The sequence below is a fragment of the Aptenodytes patagonicus genome, chromosome 4 (assembly GCF_965638725.1).
Source record: "Aptenodytes patagonicus chromosome 4, bAptPat1.pri.cur, whole genome shotgun sequence".
Taxonomy (NCBI): domain Eukaryota; kingdom Metazoa; phylum Chordata; class Aves; order Sphenisciformes; family Spheniscidae; genus Aptenodytes; species Aptenodytes patagonicus.
In genome coordinates, this window is record NC_134952.1 from 12,763,953 (window position 1) to 12,785,107 (window position 21,155).

At 40.4% G+C, this 21,155-nt stretch overlaps 1 protein-coding gene across 3 annotated transcripts in view; it reads right to left on the reverse strand.

The window, feature by feature from the left end:
* The window catches only part of SORCS2 (sortilin related VPS10 domain containing receptor 2), a 636,731-nt gene that overhangs the window by 443,119 nt on the left and 172,457 nt on the right, over nucleotides 1-21,155 (reverse strand). The window lies entirely within an intron of this gene.

The following is a 21,155-nucleotide window of genomic DNA, read 5'->3' on the forward strand; positions in this document are numbered from 1 at the left end:
ACACGTGTAAAGCATTTAGTGGGATGAGATCTTAAGGAAATACACAGTGGTTAGCAAGATTAAAGGATGCAACATCAAGCACTCCATAGACCAGCAATGCTAGGATTAAAACCACTAGATCTTTGTCATCTCTGTCTTTCTCCTGTCTGTCTCTCCCCAGATAGCCCCGGTTCCCAGTCTACCATGAGAATCTATTACCCAAATCAGCTTCTCATGCCTGTGTATTCACAAGCAAAGCTGCTAACTTAGAGGAGACTATTTTTAGCTAGGGTGCCTGGTTTCCCAGAGCGACCAGGGCTATAGCTGCAAAGCATGTCTTTCACATCTCCTACCGCAATGAGGTAGAGCAGCCAGACTGGGCAGCAGGGCTGCTATAGCAGGATGAGTGAGCGGGACCTGCCCCGAGCACTCACTTGACTCCAAGATAACATTAACTCTTTTGAACACGCTAGCTTAAATGAAAAATTTAACAGACTGCAAAGACAAGACTGAATCTATACCCTACATTCATAACAAAATGATTAAACAAACTTCTTTTTATTAAGATGTACATGAATGGATGAGCAAGGGGAGATGAGTCACTTTCCTTTTGAGGCCGGAGAGATTTCTATTAAATCCATCCTGCTACTGCAGCAGAAGTGGAAGGAGTCTGGGCTAGTAGCTCGCTATGAAGAAGAAAGAAAATAATGGTGTATTGTGAAAACCACAATGGAGGCTAATGGCCAAAAATGTCATGAATTGCTGTCTTAATCAACACTGCTAATCAAAAAAAAAAAACAAAAACAAAAGCCACTGACAAAGTATTTTTATTGTTAAACTGCACACAAACACACAGAGAAGACCTCAGAACCTTTCAGAGCAAAAGGACCCATAGCTTAAGAAAAAAAAAAAACCTAAAGAAAAGCAACGCAGCTGCAGCAAGTGGCCACAGCTCACTGCAACAAGCATGGACTTGTTCAGCTGCGTGAGCAACATTTTCCAAGCCTGAATGGTGACTTTCTCAAATACTCATCACAAACCTAAAATGACCCTTCCCTACCACCCTGTGCAGGGTACTCAAAGGGGACAGAAATCATGACCTTTAGGAAGCATGGAAACACAGGCTTCTATTTAACAAAAGGAGTTTAATATATTAGTGGTGCCACAGTAGGGACAGGCAAGTTCACACAGTTCCCGACTGCACAAGGCGTTCCCTCAACAAAAAAAGCTCAGTCTAAGTGTGCAGGATTCCCAGAATCAGAATCCCATCCAGCCAACACTGCGACAGCCCAAAGGGGATTCAAATTAGGAGGAGCTAACCCTGTACTTAAAGCACAGAAACCATGATTCAGCAAAGCACCCAGGCACATACCAAGTATTCATCGAATTAGGGCTCAACTCCTAAAGCTCGTTTTCTAAAGGACAACTGTGTTGCTGACCTAGACAGCAGCAATTCGTTCCAAACCAACTTTTATTCCATTCATACCATGGGCTAGCGAACATCATTGATCAGCTGCAATTTAGAATTAAAGAAAAAAATGCATTGCAACAAGGGTTTTTTTATTAGTCTATTTTTTAATTCTGATATTCCTACTGCAGGAGTCAATTCTTCAAACGTGACCGAATTTTAATGTAATAAAGAAGAGTGCCATTTAACTGATGCTTAACTAAGATTTCTTTTATAACACACACAAGAATTTTGTAAATAATCTCCTACATGCCTGTAGCACCTTGGAAGCACCCAATATTTCAAATCTATTTATAGAATTAAAGTATAATTGGATAAGCTGTGAGGTTGTTTCTGTCATGCCTCTGTAAATATCAGAGGTGTCATGGTTTTGGATTTTTTTTTTTTTTTTAAAAACCAACCAAAACAAACCAAAAAACCCAGACACTTCATTTCAGCATCTAATTCTCACCCCCACAAGGATGACTGTATCTTCATTACACTGATGAATTTCTGCTTTTAAGAATGTCTCAGTGTGAAAGAATAAGACTGGCAGTTGCAGTTAGGATAAAATTCTTCCCGCAAAACCAAAACTGGCTGGTCTGTTTTTTTTTTTTCCTTCCTTCTCTACAGAGTCAGCCAGTGTTACATGAATATCTCCTGTTACTTGAATGTGATCACTTACACAGTCCATTGTGATGCATCAGAGTAAGTCCCATTAGATTCTACATGAATATATCAAAACCCCTATACCTTGCTAAAGCTGCATCTCCTTTTCTGAACCAGATCATTTCATTTTAAACAGAAAGCATTGGTGGCTTGAAAAAAAACTTTAAAAAGTCATCTGTCCACAAGCCATTCACCATACCTATAGATTATATTTTAAAAGAATCTCAAATAATATGATATATTCTATTACTGTAACATCTGGTAACTGCAAAGTACTGTAAGTCATACTAGAAAAAAAGCTAGCAATAGCCTGTCTCCAAGAGGATAATGCCAGATATGTTAAAGCAAGAAGTCTCCCCTTAATGGCTATAACCTTGCAATAGTACACTGCACCATGAAAAGGAGTCCTTCCTTAACTCATCCTTTAAGACCAATTTATATCCTTAAGACAGTTTTCTGATAGTCGCTGTAGTTTCAGCCTTGAAAATGAACTAGTTTTGTAAAGAATAAGCCTTAAAATTTACAAAAATTATCTGCACCAGTGAGATCCTGCTATGGACATCTATCTCACAGAGATGACTTTCTAGCAACTTCTGCAGACTGTAAAATTATCATCTGTTGAAATGATGCTTCACTGCAGCTGATCAGGATTTGGAAGTGACAGTGTTAACTAGCTGAAAACTATTAAACAGCTCTTAAAATTGTGCATATAATTTGCACCAATTTGCAAACAGATTTTCCTCACAAAAGTCAGTATAATATACACTTCTGCTATTTCTTCTTTTGGTGGAAAGCCGTATTTCCAAGCATTCCTTTCTTTTATGAACATATCTAACACATTGCTAGACTACAAACATTGCCCTTAAAATGGCAAATCACGTTGCTGATAATGTGAAGGAAAAACTCATTTTACTGTAATCCCCTTCTCCCGGTGTGGGAAAAAAAAAGAAAGAAACAGGAACAAGCTCAAAATAATAGTAAAATTTCCTTAAAAATTTAAAGCTAAGAAAGAAAAATATTCAGCAATGTGCCTAGTTGTGCTTCATCTGCAGCTGGTTTCATTTAATGGGATCAAATACAGGCGGCACATCAGTAGCCAGGTTCAGACTGCCTACTTTAAATCTAAAATTAAGATAAGCTGAGTCCAATGGCTGCTTAGGAAGAGCTACAGTGCTCACTGCATGCAAACCTCTCTCATGGTAAGGTTTCAAAAGCAGTCGAGGACATTTAACCACTCATTTTCTTTCAAAGTTTCACCACCTGCTTTACATAAAGAGCTGCTGAATCAGAGTTAGGCTGTAGTTTGACACTACAGCAGAGCTACCCCAAGGGCTCCTGAAAAAACACCCAAGCACTGCATCAGTATTAACTCACCCTGACAGTTCAAATCTGACAAACAAATGCTGAAAAGTTAATTTTCTATTGTCAAGCTTTATGTTGGCTCAGGTATTATCCGCCTGCACTGTTCCAATCACCCCTATGGATCAGGTAACATCTGTCTTCCAGCATCAGGCACGAAGCCAGCATTGGTTTCATGCTGCGCTGCCTGGCTAATTTGACAGCGCTGCTCCAGATCACACTTGGGCTGCTGGATGATGAAGGAGCGCCTGGTCTGGGATTAATGATCACAGAGCCGGACTCTTATTTCTGATTCACAGCAACCGGGGAGAAGCAACAGGCTCTTGGAGAAGACAGAGCAACAGTGTGCTGGCCAACGCGCTCCTGACCTGCGGGATCGCACAGCTCAGGGATTAATGGGAAGAAAGCACGCAGGGCCATGCTCAGAGCCCGCAGGAAAACCCTCCCCCAGGACTGTGCGCCGAGACGACCCCAGTCACAGGCACCTGAAGGCGGTCAGAGCCCATTCACTGCTATGCAGCTCCAGCAGTCAAATTTCTCTTACCTAAGGCAGACACAGGGACAGAGCAACACCCTCACAGCAATCTGCTCGCGCTGCGGAGCCAGACGTGGGTGAATTCGTTCCCCAGCCATCCTCAATTGAGCAGAGTTGTACAGGTGTAATTCTGACCAGACCAGTCTGGACCATGCCGCATTACAAAATCTAGCCATGTATTTCAGATGCCACCCAGGTTATTTGCCGTTCAGTGGAAAACGTCGAGACACACTGTCAGTCTGGGACCCCATTACTGGATTCTAATTTAACGGTGTTATAAGCTGATAACAAAGATCCCTGGGCATTTAAATTTATTTTTTCTTAAAACCTCCAAAGACAGAAATGGCAACACTCTGAGTTGATAACAAACTTAAGTGAACCATGAGTGTTTGTAAGGGGAGAGAGCTTAACCTCCACAGAGTACAGGAAGCAACAGTTCAGTGTAATGATGTTTGTTGTCACTTGTGTTTTCCCCGAGGACTGCTTCCATTGCAAAATTTATCTTAGGTTACAAATAAGCAGAAAGTCTGTAACAACCGAAATGTAAATTATTCCTTTTTACAGAATATTTTGAGTAAAATAAATTCCACAACAATTCCCCTACGCCTCACTAAGGTGACCAACCATGACTTCTCCAAAAACACAAGTTTCTGTATCCAGCAGGTTTCCGTGGTACAGCAAGAATGAAGGTGACTGAGTCACATCACTTAATCCAGTGATGAGCTAAGTGGCTTGTTAATATAAAGACAGTCTTACTCCTGCTATGGAGTTTTTCATGTTAGGATCATATAGGTTTTTGCTAGTAAGTAAATAAGCTTCACCGAACTTTACCCTAGTTACTTTAAATTAAATATATGCATCATCATTAGAAAAAAATCCTGAAGTTCTTCCTTAAACAGTGACTGCCAAACTCAAATCCTCCCTGCTTCAGAGACGTACATGGACTAAAGGAGCATCTCCATTCTCCATGTGATACCAAAATAGTGCCTTGGGCTATTACAAAGTCCTGCAATATGCACACACTGTCTGATGGTTTGTGGGTTTTTTAATTGTTGCAAAGAGGGGGGAGAAAATATTTTTTTACCAGAGGTGGTTTGTTGTTTTTTTTGATGACCCACACATCTGTTTTTCCGACAAACCTAAACATGAAGCACAACTCTAAATGCTATTAAGTAGATGAGATGAGGTGATTACGTAGATGAGATACTAACATGAAGAAGTAATAAACTGTAAATATCAAGAGATCCAAAAAGATGTACAAAATGTGTGAAATACAAACAAAAACTGTAAGATAGGCTCTAGAATCATTTAGACACAACCCAGAAAATAACAAACTGTTAAGAAAATTTGAAAGCTTTTCCTACTATTTAGTAAGAAAGATACATGTATCAGAAATCTTTATGCCACTGTTAGATAAAGAGAGATGTTCATATGTCCATTTTCAGAGCACTACTCAACTTGCTGCAAAACAAGCAAATTGAGATATTACTTGGGGTGGTTTTCTTGTACCACTAATGAATCATGGTGCTTCCAAAGCAACATAAAATTAGGAACAGATGCGTTAAGTGTCCAGGGATGTTAACACCAGGTAGCATAGGCGACTTGACATTTATGCATTTGTGACAGCACCATAACTGAGCCTGCATCTCAGCAGTGTGCTCTCTAAACACAGCCAGCCATATCACTGCCCCTCTGTTTCAAAAGCTAAGGGAAGCAGAAAAGAACTCCCCTGTGAAGTACCATGGTTCACTAAAGAGATACCACCATAAAACCACACAGTCAGGATTTCATTTAGCATGATAGTTGAGAAATACAACTGTCTCCACTCTGTTCCCAGCACAACTGCCTTCGACAGACACCAGGACTTTACACACTGTGGCAAGAAATAACCGTACGCCCAAGAGCCGCTGCAGTGAGGTCACAACAATTCACAGACATAGTGACAACCAACTACTGGCCACTGTAAGGCTGGGACAACGTGACAAAGGTGCAAAATGCTGGCAACTGTCAATTATGCCCAGACGTGGTCAAATTATTCAAGCTGCCAATTAACTGTACAGGGTTATGGATGTAGCTCTCTGCAGAGCATGCTAAGGTTTATTTGCTGAGGTGCAGCAACAACTCATGTTTGCTGCTTCTTGCCCAGGTTTTGTCTAGAAGCAGAACAGAGGTATTTTATGTTCACAAGCTGAGCTAATTAGCCTTTCCAGAAACCTGGGGAGCTCAGTACAGTGATTCAAGGGTCTTTAAATTGCACTCCAAGCATATCCGGGATGAGGTACATTATCGAAAGCCTACGCTGACCTCCAATACACTGGATAATAGAGGAATGACTACAACCATGATCTCTTGACTTACAATGCAAGGATCTAATCGCTATACCAAGTGATGAGAAAGGCTACCTAAGGCCTTTATACTGCTACAAATCCTCAGAAGAGTAAATTAAATCACAGGCACAAATACAACACACGCAGCAATCCTGAGCTTTACATGAAGAATTCATTTCCACTGTCCATTTAAATGTAGGTGAGAACACTGATCAGACATAGCTTTTCCAAAAAGAAAATAAATTTGTAAATACAACACACGCAGCAATCCTGAGCTTTACATGAAGAATTCATTTCCACTGTCCATTTAAATGTAGGTGAGAACACTGATCAGACATAGCTTTTCCAAAAAGAAAATAAATTTGTTTCTTCCCAATGCCAAGGCTTCGCTTCCATTTTCAAGGCACATCATACAGCTACAATCAGTGTTTAACCCTCTGTTGTCTCTTTTGCTCTGGTTTTAATTCATATCATCTAAAGGTATCACCTGAGCTTGTTAAATTATCTACTGGCTGCTTAAGTACATTTTATTTGATTCCCATTCTGTTTATTCAACACAGGCCTCTTATGCCACACTCCTGAAAACAGTATGTGAGCACATTACAGAAGTATATTAAACTGTGATTAAAACCTGCTACGTATGAGCCTTCTCCGAGCTTCCTCTGGACAGAATTCTGCATGCCACCAAGAATTTTATTTTAGAGCCTTAAAAAATAACACAAGTCTAAGCTGCTGTGTGTTTGCTTTCTAAAAAGGCAAGGCAAAAAAGTATGGCTTGTACAGGGAAAAGAAGTTGATGAGCTTTGCAATGGTCCAATATTACACAGAAAGATATATATTTCCACAGCCTGCCACGTGTTACCCCTTACTAGACAATAGGAACAGCCATGCCATACTGCACAAGTCCAACTAACTCCTTTAGCCAAAGGATTTCCCTCAATATTATGATGGGGGATGCTTCTGTGTTGACCCTCCTTGGTCAAACCCCTCTGGGGGTTGCCTTTATCTGAAGTCTGAGGCAATTAATGTTAACATTGCTTAGTGCTGAGACCTGTGACTGCATCACATCCTCTACAAGGGATTAGTGTGCCTTCTTGCACCTGAGATATGTCACCCAATCCACTGAAACCCTCCTAGCAGATAAAGAAAATTTACTCTGGTGTTACCTTTCCCCTTTATAACTATTCTGTTTTGCTTGGAAGCCTGGTAACCCTAGCAATGAAAGTCATCATAACAATGAGGTTAAAGAAAAAAAAAAAAACAACCCACCCTACTAAGTTTCAGCAATTGAGAATCAAATTTAAGTCCTAAGAGTCTTCCTCCCCTCCTTCCCCCCCCCGCCCCCAGTGCAACAAATAAAGTTCCCGGCCTCAGGACTTTTTCCTGGGGGATATATCCTCAAAGGCATTTCAGAATACAGTCAAGTCTCAACTGGGAAACAGCATCACTCATCTATGACAACATGACAATTCAGGACGTTTCCATCAAGTTGACAAAGATGCATAACTTATATAAAAATTCATGTTCAAATTATCAACAAATGAAAGTTAATGATGGATCAAATTTGGCAGAACTATTCTAACATGTAACACAATTTGGTCCCCAGCTCCAAGATGTGAAATTTAAGTGATAAATGGTTGCTGGAGACCTTTTCAAGATAATTGACATGCTACGGTGCATTAATATTTCTTTCATTAGTATCAATCTGGAGCGCTCATCTGTTGGCAGAAGGCCAAGTGCATTGTGTAAAAAATACCCCTACCACAAGAGTCTTCTACTTGAAAGACAAATGACTCGGGAAACCAAATATTTTTACTATTAGTCAGATAGTATTAAGAATCTGATTTTTAACCTTGGGTCTTCACTGTCATCTCCTTTTGCATCCATATCTTTTACAGAAATGATAATACCAGCAATTTATTTATTATTTTAAGTACTTGATTTCTGTCTGAAATAGGGTATTTTGATATGAATATGACCTGAGTATCACCTGCAGTTCCTTTCACAAATCAAAAGCACAAAAAGATTTTGGAAAGCCAGGCTTTTGTAGCAAGTGGGATGTAAGTCCATTGATGATTTTCAGAGTAATTAAGTTAGAATTATCATCTTTTTTAGCTGTTCTAAGAAATATACTTGTCCTCTTCCCTTACCAGGCTCCTCTACTGTACAAGAAGTCTTGTTAAGAGAGGGCACGAACTGGAATCATAGGTCTCTGTGGGCTTCATCCAGCCTGCTGTTGCAATGATACTATCTCCTCTCCATTTTTCCTCGTAATTGCTCCATTTGAAAGCCAACATTCACTCATCATGAGCTCCTCACGCTCATTCTCAACATAGTCAGCATCATCCCCCTTTCAGCTCTACTGGGCACTTCTAACTTGTCACAGTGACTTTGGCCATAAGATTCTCCCAGTAAACGCTTTGAGAAAGTTGTATTTGTCAGGGTCCTGAGAGCACCAATAGGCTTTATTTGCCCTGGGCAGCCTCACCTTGGACCCCAACCCATGCACCCTCTTGTCCACAGCCCTGGGATCTTCATTTCAGCTCCGGCACGGGGTCCTGGCCTGAGCTATGTCGTAGGTGTGCCTGTTCCCACTCCCGTTCCCTGACATTCCCAAATTGTTGCTTGGATCTCCTGGCTTGATGTTGGACCCAACTTGTTACCTTGCCTGCAACTAGGAAAATATTCATTTTACATCATTTTTAATCTAGGTTTGCTATTCCCACATCAAATTTAATTTTTTCTTGCTTTTTAAAAGTTTAAAAATTTTCAGACACTGGTTGACCTGTTCTTCCTAGCTTGTTCTACAATATTCTTCCAGGTTCTGAAAGGTGGTTACAGCATACACTAGCAGCTGAGGTGGAGAGATAGCACCACAATTCAATTAATGTTTAAAACCTAATAAAAATACTTTTAAACCAATCACGGGTATGAAGTCAAGTAAGTACAAAAGAAAGAGAGAAAAGATAAATCCTGTGGATTCCCCTGAGCCAGACAAGCCTTGAATACCCAGTATCAATAAACGGAACAGAAAGGGAAGAAAGAAATGCAGTTGTCCCTTGTGTCACCATATAGAAGTTAAAAAGCGCGAGACCCTTTTCACCCTGCACAATCACAGATCACTTCTCTTTGAAAAGATCTTTAGATCTTTTCAGAGAGATAAAAATACATCTATTTTCTGCTATTACAACCACAGCAGAATGATCCTCGCATGGGTTTATGCCCACACACAGGCAGCTAAAAACAGATAGTGAAGCAAGCAGCTGCTACCCGAGAACAGAAGTACAAATAAAAAAAAAAGACAACACCATAGGGTAAGTGTCTGGCTGCCAAAGCAAATAGCTGCTAATGGCGTGGTGCAGGTACTGGTTTGGGACCCACCTACTGCCAACCAGTTCAGCCACAGAAACTTCCATTCTCTGGAAAAGGAGCATGAGAAGCCAAGTTTTTTCTATCACCAATCCATAGCATCACATATGGATTTCAAGGGAATGGTAACAGAGTAAACCTGGAGTGTCCTGGAGAAGATGGTTTTAGCATAGGAGACTTAATTACTTCTACCACAGAAAGAAATTTTCTTCCCCACAAGAAAACAGAACTGAACTAATGGCCCGGGAGAAAAAGCTAAACAAGCAGGCAGCACGTGGAAGTGCAAACGAAGATTACGCTAAAGGCACGTGGGACAGAATTCAGAAAAGTAGGAATGTTGCTGAACAAACAGCATAAATCCACCAGGCTAGACAGCCACTCAAGGGACAGAAATCAGAAGAGAGCCTAAATTAGAAAGAAAATGGGGTAGAAGAGCATATATAGATAAGAAAGACATTAATAAAGAAGAGCATATCGTGCATTCCTTCTCAGTTATACAAACATCATTGCCACCCTGCTTAATTCGTGTATAATTCCATGGGATATTAATTCATCCTGGGATCCACACACATCTGTTGTCTTCATTTCCTATTTCTCCTTCAGTTTTAGCATGTATTACCCACTAAAATACAAACACATCACTTGCTTCCAGCCACACAGATCCCTTCCTTTTCCTGACTTTCCTGAATGTTTTCTATATGCACCTTTCCCCACGCAATTTTTGCGCATTTGGAAATCCAGTAATCCCACCTGGAATCTTTTCCTTTTTACCTTATTCAGCAATGATTTTTTCCTGCTGCTTAGAAACTCTAGCAGTCTGTCTGATTCCACAGAGTTTTCAGGATGTGATCTGTGTCAGAAATGGCATCATTCATCTGTACAAGTGATTCCTAAGCAGAAAGGCATTTGGCAAGACAGACCTTTGAACTGAGGCTGCTTAGGGCTACACATCTCACAAAACATGCCAAATTCCACATATGCTGATCATCGAGGTTACGGTGGCAATGCCGTACTGAGGGAAGGAGAACAAAACGAAGAGGGAATTAGACCACATAGTCAATGGGAATATTCCATCAAAAGACTAACAGGCCAAACGCACGTGCCTCTCTGATCAGAGCAGCCCTCAAAGGGATGTAGAGAGAGAGGGGGAAGCAATATAGAGATGTCCAGCACAGTGACAACCCCACAGGAACAGCTTGATCCTTACAGAAAATTCAACCACCACACAAACTTTGTCATATGTAGAGAAACAAAGGGAACATTGATCAGCTAATACTGCTTTATGGTTTCTTTTTATTACATATATCCCAGAAACAGCAAACTGTCTCAGTTGGGGTTCAGTCCCCATCAAGTCACGTTACGGAGGCTTGGCCCAACTAGACTTCTCATACTGGATTTCAGTAGCATCTCGCTCAACGTAACATCTATCATGGCTGACAAGCTGCTTTTCATAAGTGTGTAAATTCCACTTGGGTGGGTGCAGCTGCTCTTGATTTGGTCAAGGTGAACAGCCTGTGCTTCTCTAGATTAGTGACCCGTAACAAAACTGAATATAAGTTTTGTAAGGCTTTGATACAGAGCAATGTTCAGCAAGGGTACCAATAAAGCAGCAGGAATCTTCATTAGTCCTATGGGGGAAAGGTATATATTTATGCTGGTTTCCATCAGATAGTGGAAAAAATAGACCAACAATATAGGAATTCCAGTCCTTGAGTAAGAGCATCTGTAAAATCAAAAGACTGAAATGGGAAGAAAGAAAAGGGAGGTGCGGGAAGATTAAAAGGCCTCACGTACTTCTGAAGTACAATAATTTGAGACAGGAAATTGGTATCACTATAGCAACCAAAGTAGTGTCATGAATGACTGAAAAGAATTTTTTAAACCTACAGGGGTAGGAAACTATGGATGCCCAGGACATGAGAGGAACATTTTATTTACAGTTAAGCAATAAAAACATTTAGCCGTATATTACATCGCATTTCTAATATTTTTTTCTCAAACTTGGCATTATGCAGCTTTGTTATATCTAATTAGTGAGAATTCTAATTACAGATCACAGATGGTGAATTCTTCAACTGGAATACAAAAAGACTACTTTTAATCAGTCAGCATCTTACTTCGGTAAGTCTGCAGGCACGATATCCAGATGTAAATAAAGTTTAAGGTGCCAAAACATCTCCCGTGAAGGAATGACTTGCAGGAGCTATCAGGAGATGAAAGCTTGCAGTAATAAGACCAAATTTATATGGAACCCCAGTATGAGGTACATACAGGTATTAGCCTTGTGCAATGGACTGGAAATTTCTCTTCCAAACCACCAGCAAGAGAGGCAAGAAAACGGTTACAATTTCTCCTGTCAGTCAAATTCCTGGTTAGCGATGAAAGTCCAATCAAGGGTAAGGAAAATTGTTCTAAACCCAAGAAAACAATGATAGGTCTATAACAACAGGTTGAGAGTTCAGAAGTGTTGTAACGAAAAAAAGGAAATAACTGATTTTCAAATGGATGGGGAAGGATGAAAGTGATGTGAAAGCATATGAAAATAAATAGGAATGACAGGGAAGACAGTCAGGATGGTTAGTCTGGTGAGTAATACAGAGCCCTGTGCCTCCTCTATAATTGTTCTGTATATTCTGCTTTTGATTTACCTGGAGCTATTTAAATGCACAGATCTTCTGAGAAGACAGTGAACCTAAGGTTTGGTACAAGATAGGTAAAGATCTATTTTTTACTTAAGCTGTCCCCTGCACTTTAACAGACCATTAGGTTTCACGATGATACTGCACATAGGTCTCTAATTAAACCCACTGTGCTAGATGCTGCACGAACACCAAGCCCAAAGATCCCTGCCCCAAAGAACTTACAAGTCTAGATATTTCCATATAAAGTGTATACACAGCACATTTAACAATATTGCAGGACCCTAAAGCCAGTGTGCCTAACCGACGAACTGAGGTGGCATGAAGAGGAGGGAAGAGGAAATTCATTTTACATGTACAGAAGTAACTTTGGATTGCTCAGTCTTTGCTCAGTCAAAAAAAACGTGCTTTTTCAGACACAGCAACCTCTCCAGCTGAAAAGCCAAGCCAACCTTTCCATACTGGCCATGAAATAGGCACCCAAGGGACAGCAGCTCTCATCAACCATCTTCATGGGCCCAGGGAAGCCACCAAACCTGTACATCCATGTGGAGGATAAGGGACATCATTCATGTTCTAGGAGAAAAGCAGTTCTACCTATATGGATCTGATTGGAAAAATGAGTGAGAAACTCCCGAAGTCTGAGTACAGGTTGCTTTCTTGTTCCATAAGCAATTATTTCAGCATGCTAACGACCTGAAGAAAACACAACACCCCTTCTAGAAGGGTAACCTCAAGATCAAATATTGCGCTCAGTGATGAGATGGAAAAGCAGCATTCACCAAGCCTTCTCAGAAGTTTGACCAGCCAAAGAGAGTGCATAATTACAGAAAAACCAAGGAGTAATGGAGATTCTTGTTAGCAAAGAACCAAAGGCAGTGGCTCAAAAATCCCAGTTTACCTAGAAATACAAACTGTGCTTTTCCACACTTACCAAATATAGACAGTCGACAGGATTAGGCAACTACAGCATTTGCCACTACAGGAAAATGTGGTTTTAGTAACAGAAAAGACAGGTTTACAACTGACAGACAGAAGCTGATTAATTTCTTTGTATGCAAGCCCTATGATATAAACAGAAGGGAACCCTTAATTACTATAGTAGGGATTTAAAATGAAAACCTAAAAAACAGGGCAGACATATCTGCTACAAGCAGGAAGATTCTGCACGGTGCATTCAGATCAAACTTTTGTGCACTAGGACTTGTAGCAACTAAGAAAGTCTGAAATGGAGAGAAAAAAAAAAGATGGAGAGTGTCTAAGATGAAAAGCTGGGAAAGAACCTGTGAGATGAAGTGTTTTTGCAAATATTTCAGTCATGAGACAGGTCACATTGTTAAGCTTGCAAAGCCCAAGACAGCACTGAAGTAATCTTCTACTCCCTTGCTTATGATATTTTCTTACAGCACCAAGTATCTTTCATTATCATTATGGCTTACATGATTGCAGCTTGAAAATAATCAGGATCAGAACAGAGGATTCCTGGCAGGAGAATACAGAATGTTGTAGAAGCTACTAAGAACCTATTTTTAAATGTGCATTTCTTGGCTAAGATGTGGTGAGAAGTATTTGTACTCTTTTACTGTCTGAGTTAGCAGAAAGATCATAACAGCTATACGAAATTAAGTGCTTCTATTTTATAGTGCTGTTTTGATTAGAAAAGTAGGGGAAGTATCTGAAAACTCAGTATTTTGAACACTATGTATTTACCACACCTGATGCTATGAATACTACATCTGATAGTATCACTACATATTTTATACTTACCATAAATATTCCTAATCCCTAATGACTTTAGGTTATGCAAAATGATATTTAAATTGCAAGACACATAACCCCAAAGATAAACGGTAACCAAACCTGCTCCAGCAGGAGTCTGCTACAAGACTAGATCTCATTCTCCTTCTCTCCATTTATGTTAATGGAGCTCTACATTTCCACTACAGGTAACTGTAAACCTTAGTGACAAATGAAGCTATAAAAAGTTTTTATTTTAATTGAAAAATTATTTTTCAAATTTAATCAATGTGCATCCATTTTCACTTCAAATGCCTGAGTCACATTACATTATTGAAATGAGAATTTTCATAAGGTTACTGTTTTGCTTCTGTCTCATTAGTGTTATTACTAATTGTAATGATTGATATCAATTGTAAATATTAGACACTTCCTTCAGGGTTACTTTCAGGCCAAACTGTGATTCAAATCTACACTTTATTACATTTAATTGTGTTTCTCTGATACATGGTTCAGCTATCAGATCTACATGGAATGTGCAATGTCCTGAATTACTTAGAGCTGCTAAGGAATTTAAGTAAATTCAAGATTCACCTTTACCCTGGAAACACAGATATTTCCTGTTAAGGTAAAATCGGTCCTGACTGCTTACTCTGTATTGTGAGGTGCAGAGGGAGATATAGAATCTGAACAACTCATTAGAGATGCTGTAAGAAAAGCCTTTCATCCTTTTTTTCAGGAGGAGGAGAAAAAATGAAGGGAAATTAGTGCAGGTTTTTGTGTCCCTGCAACACCCTTCATTCAGAATTTCACAGCTGAAAGTTCACCACCCATGCAACAAGTTTGGCAGAAAGATTGCAAGCTCCAAAGATAAGAATCAACTACAACTGCACTTAAAAGGGGAATTAGGAAAAAACGCCAGCCTTAGCAGGATACTTACTGACAACAGGGACTCTGAGAAGTTCAAGTCGACCTTCCAACCCGCAGATCCAGACTTACCAAAACCACAAGATAGTATTTTCCTCTGCAAATAAGAAGCTGCATGCTGTAAGATGACAAAGCTACTTTGGTTTGTCCTTGACATGACTATCCTTCATTTTCCAGCAGCTGAACTTCTTTGCCCACAAAAATGCTCAAGAGGCGTGTGTCTTCTATATAAAAAAATATCAGAGCATATCTGTGGTCACAATACAGCCTGCCTGCATCCAGCTCACAGCAGCCACGCACATCTACAGGGGCTATAAAGTATGCGATGCTGGAGCGGGATTGAGGGCAAAGGGAAGAACATTACCCAAGACAATGTAGCACTGCAAGAGAACTGCAGGTATGTTTGTTTATAGCACCACAGGGACATTAGCTTCAATAGAAACAGTGATGTTTCTGACATTTCTCTCCCAATGAAACATATTAACATTGTTTGTCCCAAAAAAAAAAAAAAAAAAAAAAAAAAAAAAAAAAAGCTGGAGTGTAGAGCGAATTTAAAGTCCAAACATCCTGAAATGACTCTGAGCTGCATGGCAATTTCCCCAGATACCTTCAGAATATGAAAGCTCTATGGCTTTAAATAGAAACGTGAAGAAACCAGCAACAGGTAATAGCCCTCGTAGTGACGTTGGTCAGTGGTTGGTAGTGGGTGTCGGTCTCTTCTCCCAAGTAACAAGCGATAGGACAAGAGGAAATGGCCTCAAGTTGCGCCAGGGGAGGTTTAGATTGGATGTAAGGAAAAATGTCTTTCCTGAAAGAGTGGTGAAACATTGGAACAGGCTGCCCAGGGAAGTGGTGGAGTCCCCATCCCTGGAGGTATTTAAAAGACGTGTAGATGAGACACTTAGGGACATGGTTTAGTGGGCATGGTGGTGTTGGGTTGACGGTTGGACTCGATGATCTTAGAGGTCTTTTCCAACCTTAATGATTCTATGATTCTATGATGTATCTAGTAGATTTCTTTTTTTTGAATACAGCCTATTCTTTAGAGGGATACGTACATTAAAAAACAAACAAACAAAAAAAACCCCACAGCATGCCAGCAACGTTTTCCTAAAAGATGTTTAACGCACTTGAAATGCATCTCTCCTCAACCTTTATGCCCATTTCAAGCACTTCTTTCACTACCACTGGAATACAAAGCTGCTGTTGTGCAAATTGCTCTTTTACTTCATGGAACATGAGGCCTAATAAAATCCTCTTTTTAAAGTTTTGCATCCCAATTAAAAATAGGGATTAGTGCTCTCAAGGGAAATCCAAGGAACATTTTATTTGAGTTCCAGATCATGAGATTTATTTTCCATCTCAAAGGTAGCGGATGCCCATAACCTTGACTCCAGTCCGTGAGGACTTGAGAGGAACCTGCATTAAAGATGTTTCCATTGCAGCATCCCACTTCACAGCTGAAACGGGAAGCACCAGAGCCCAGCAGGAAAAGCCATCTCTCCTGGGGAAAAAGGGTTTGATCGTGGCCATTTGGGATGAGATGAGTGATCAATGTGTAGCTCTTTTGTATGATTTCAAGTATTCCTCATTCAAAGGGTTTGAGATTTTCATCCCCTGTGTAGACACTGAGCGCAAATAAAATGAAACAGTAGGAGGAGGTCTCATCGCATCTGTGGGAAACACTGTTCAGCCAAGCAGTGAGACAGAATAACGAGTTCTCTTTAGACTTCAAAAAAAAAAAGTGAGTTTTCTCATCTCTGCCTCCCATTTCACCTAAGTTCTTGTAAATATTACAGTTCCACATCACTACAATGCTAATCAGAGAGAAGTTTTAAGTGACCTTTCCAAATGGAAAGGAATTCAGCATCAATAATTTATAACTACTATTTTTAACTTTTAGGATTTTATTGCAATTAAACACTTATTACAGAAAATGATTTATTTTTTAAATTCTAACTGGTTGTGTCATAGTATTTAAGCTCAAAGAAAAGTTCAAGAGACTTTAGCAAGTAAACTCTAGCTGTTCAGAGGTCAGAAAGTAAATGCGGATAGAACTATCATGTATGCTGATTATATGTTTATATTTACACTGACTGTATATATACTGATCATACAGAGAGAATATATACACATACATATGCACTCAGTAAGCTGCTTACTGATTTCTGAATGAGTTTAATCTCCTGATTTTTCATCACCTGCAGTTTGCAGAATACTGCAACCTCTCTGCTTTCACATTACTTCTCTACCTACAGGGTGATCCTGTTGTGCTCCTTATGAACATTTGCTGCTGTTGAGAGACTGCATTCAGGCCTGCATCTTAGCATGCCAGGCTGGAGATGTTGTTACCTGGAAGAACAGTTTTCTTTAAGACCTTCTCCTCTCTATAGAAATAGTACACTGTGTTATTAAAAGAAAAACTACACTGTGTTATTAAAAGAAAAACTGATTTACAACTGATTTACAAGAATCGGATTTTTTTTCTTCTTCAATATTAAGTGTCTCCTTTAGAATCGGATTCTGAGGTAACACTGAAGGGCTGACAACTCCAGCCTCCATTCTCATTACTGTAAAAATAAAGAAATAAAAATCAGGGCTGATTATCAACACAAATTTCCAGCCTTAACTCTAAATTTCCTTGAATTTTTGAGCTTAAACCAGACTCTTCACTATTACTTAAATGTTGGTTTATGTTCCTTAGTGGAATTACCTTTTTTTTTGCTGTTTTTGGTTCCCCCCCCCCCCCCCCTTCAGCAGAGTGTGTGTGTGTATATATATTAAGCCTTACAAGTAAAAAACGCCTTTCAAATTCTACACATGCTTTAACAGTACCTTAACTACCTAATTACTCTGTAATAGTATCTAACAGCTTCAGGCAATGCAATACTAAGAAATGTGTTTAAGTGTGTTGTTTTAATGAATAAAAATATAATTAGGACTTATAGTGTGTGATGAGTTAAAAAAAAAACAAAAACAACAAAACAAACCTGAACAGCTCCTTCAGGTCTGTAAGCAAGCAGGCTCTTCAGACCACCATCCTGTGCTCCCATACCGCGTGACAGATTCAAGTCACTGGCCTCCACGTGCACTAAAATTTACCAGTTTAAAGAGGACACTTCAAATGAATGGTCTGTAAGTGGGTACGGGCAACAAGGGTGTTTTTTTAACATATGAACCAAATCCCCTTGTGAAGATGTTGGCAAACTATGTCAAGAGAGAGCGTCTTATATCTAAGTCACGGGAAATTGGTTTCTGCTAATTCCTGCTGCCTGTCCTTCCCCCGGTGATAACCCCGTAAGCAGGAGCTAGATTCTGAGCTTAGGAGAAGAGGAATTTCACCAAGATGCACAGTGTTGAAACCATGCTCACATTTGGGTATTTTTCTCTGTATATTATGAGCTGCACACAGCATCTCTGTTGCAAACAGGAAAACTAAGCTAAGTCCAAGGCCATATGCGCTACCAAAGCATCCTGAACCAACAAGACCTTCTGCTCTCTGAAGCTGAAGGACTGCGGGCAGGATGTGCAGCTTTTCAAAGTTAAATTGTTTCAGAGGAGCTGGGTCATATTTCAGCTTCTGGGAGGTGTAGGCTAAACTGCATTTGGCCATGCCAGCAGAGGAACCCCCACCCTCATAGTTGGTGCCTGCCTTCACCCCCAGTCTCCACCAGTGGCTGGGAGCATGTGCCCACGCTGCCTTCCCAGCCCAGGGTACACCACTCACCAAGGTGACAGCAGACAGGGCTAGCTCCAGCCCCATGCTCCTCTCCAGCGTGGTGGGAAGCCTCCACCCGCCAGCCTCTGCCCACTGCGGCAGTGAGGAGATGCTGGCAGGCTGTGCAGACAAGCTGGGTCCTTAAGCAGCAGGAGCCACAGTTATGCGTGGGGAGATGGGTCCAGGAAGCTTGTTCAGGCTTGGCCCTGAGCTGCGTTAGGATGGCACTTGGCAGAACATCTCGGTGATTGTTACCTCCATCAGCCTGCTCTCCAAACACCTACTCTGCCTTTGCTGAGACGCAGACACCCAGCCAGCTTTCAGGTTTTCTGCAGTGAGGTTCAGTACAACCCACAAGCATATGGTGCAATTTTCCCAGACTACACTCCATCCTTGGCTAGTTTGTTTTTAGGAGCATAAAAGGTGCTGTCTCTCTTGTTACAAAACTGCTTTATGCATCTCATCTGCCTGACATAAGAACTCTGTCCTAATGGCTGGGCAATTGGGATTACTGCTAATGATGCAATTACCACCAACACCCAGGTTTCTGTCCTGTCCTTTCCTGGCTTATTTATTTCACTCATCTGCTAAATTTAGTGCAGCTTTTCCAACGTTATATGGTTATACGTGTATAGTATAATAAGGATGCAACTTGGTTGTGATCTCTTCATATAATGGGAAAATACTGTTATTCTGCCATGGAATTATACTAACATGAGTCCCAAGCTGACTTGGCCCTTTGCAATACAAAGCACAGAGAGATCACATTTTTGAGTAAACAGTAACCTTTTATAAAAATTACTCTTCTTCCCTCTTACTCCTTTTACATCCTGAAATTCTTCACTTTTTCCATATCATATTGGCTATGATTACCAGTATAATCTGCTGTGTCACTTCTAGATGAACTAAAACAACAAGCCAGCTGCCTTTGCCAAGTAAAACCATACCTACCCAGACAAAAAACCCGGTGGACCTGCATCTTAGCATTAAAGCTGGATAACAAGACAGTAGTTATCTGTTACAGGAGATAACAAATAGTTGCATCCTACCTATGTCTGAGGAAATTGTAAATTTTTGTGTTCAAAAATTCTGATCTTTCAAAACAATAATGACAGGTGCTGCCAGCAGATTCAGATGGCAAAAGCATTTCCACAAGATGAAATTTACTGATCATGTTGATCAAACCAAGCCTCTCCGTACTTGAATTTTGGAGTTATTGCTTTCCATATATGAAAATGCTAAAGAAAAAGCTGCATTGTATCTATCAGAATTTTCAATAGTGATACCAAAGCCTCTTGCTTGCGGTTTCTCAGTGGGTCTTAGAAATAGCTATGCAAGCTTACAGCACTTCCAAGCAGGGGAGGAGGCAGGAAAGACCAGCTTTCCGAAACATTGAAAGATATGGCAATCCAGAAGGCAGACAGGAGTAATTCTGTGTGCCTATTTGTATGCACTGCAAATACTTTCACACAGTTTTCCTCATGCCAGTTGTCTTAAGAGACAGCTCAAGTGAAGCTAAGCCATCTGTGCCAGACCTGGCAAGGGCATCCCAGCCAGAGTTCTGTGCCCAGATGTAAGACACAAGAGTTCGTCTGTGAAAAGTCAGTTTGCAAACAATTAGCAAGGGAGCTTCCTAAAGCACTGGTGAGCAATGCAAACACACTGCACAAACCTACAGACCAAGTTGTATGCAGACCTATAAAGCAGACGCCAAAGCTGGGGTTTTCTTAAATATAGCAGCTCTAACTCTCAGCCTCAGGGCAACTACTTCGCATCAAATGTAACAATTCAAGAAACGACTGCTACGGAAATAGATAAAAAAATTGGAAAAGGTCCATGTGCAAGCTAGTCATTGGTATCCTGAGGATCAGATGAGAAGGATCATTTACAAGGCAAGTCCCAACCAGCTGACATTTAGAGATAATGTGAAGTCAAAGAACACCAGAGATTGAACTGCAGAGGCAAGTCATGCCAGGGAATCGAGAAGTGGCTGACGCAGTGGCAATTAGTAGAGCAGCCTACATAAGGAATTGCCCAGATACCTGTTGCTAGACACAGGAGGACACTGAGGGCTGCAAAACCACAGTGTGGTCTGATACGAGGCCCTGAAGCAAGTCTATCCATGGGGTAAAACTCCTGAACTGGGAATGAATGAAGATTTTTTTTTTTTTTTACTTTTTCAAGAGTTAAAAATTAGTCATAACTCATCACCAGCCTCTGCAATAAAGAGGAAAAATTTACTTCTAGTGGAATGAGAAGTCTCTGCTCACTGTGTGTGCGTACATGTATATATATGTATGCATTTTAAAATCAGTATTTTTAATGCTGCTGTACCAAAAAGAAAGTTTACCCCTTAGTGACAGCATCGTAAGAATTCCTAGCATATTAACAGAACAAACTTACTTTTGCATTATGTTTAAGATGGTCCCACCAGACATCCCTCCAAAGC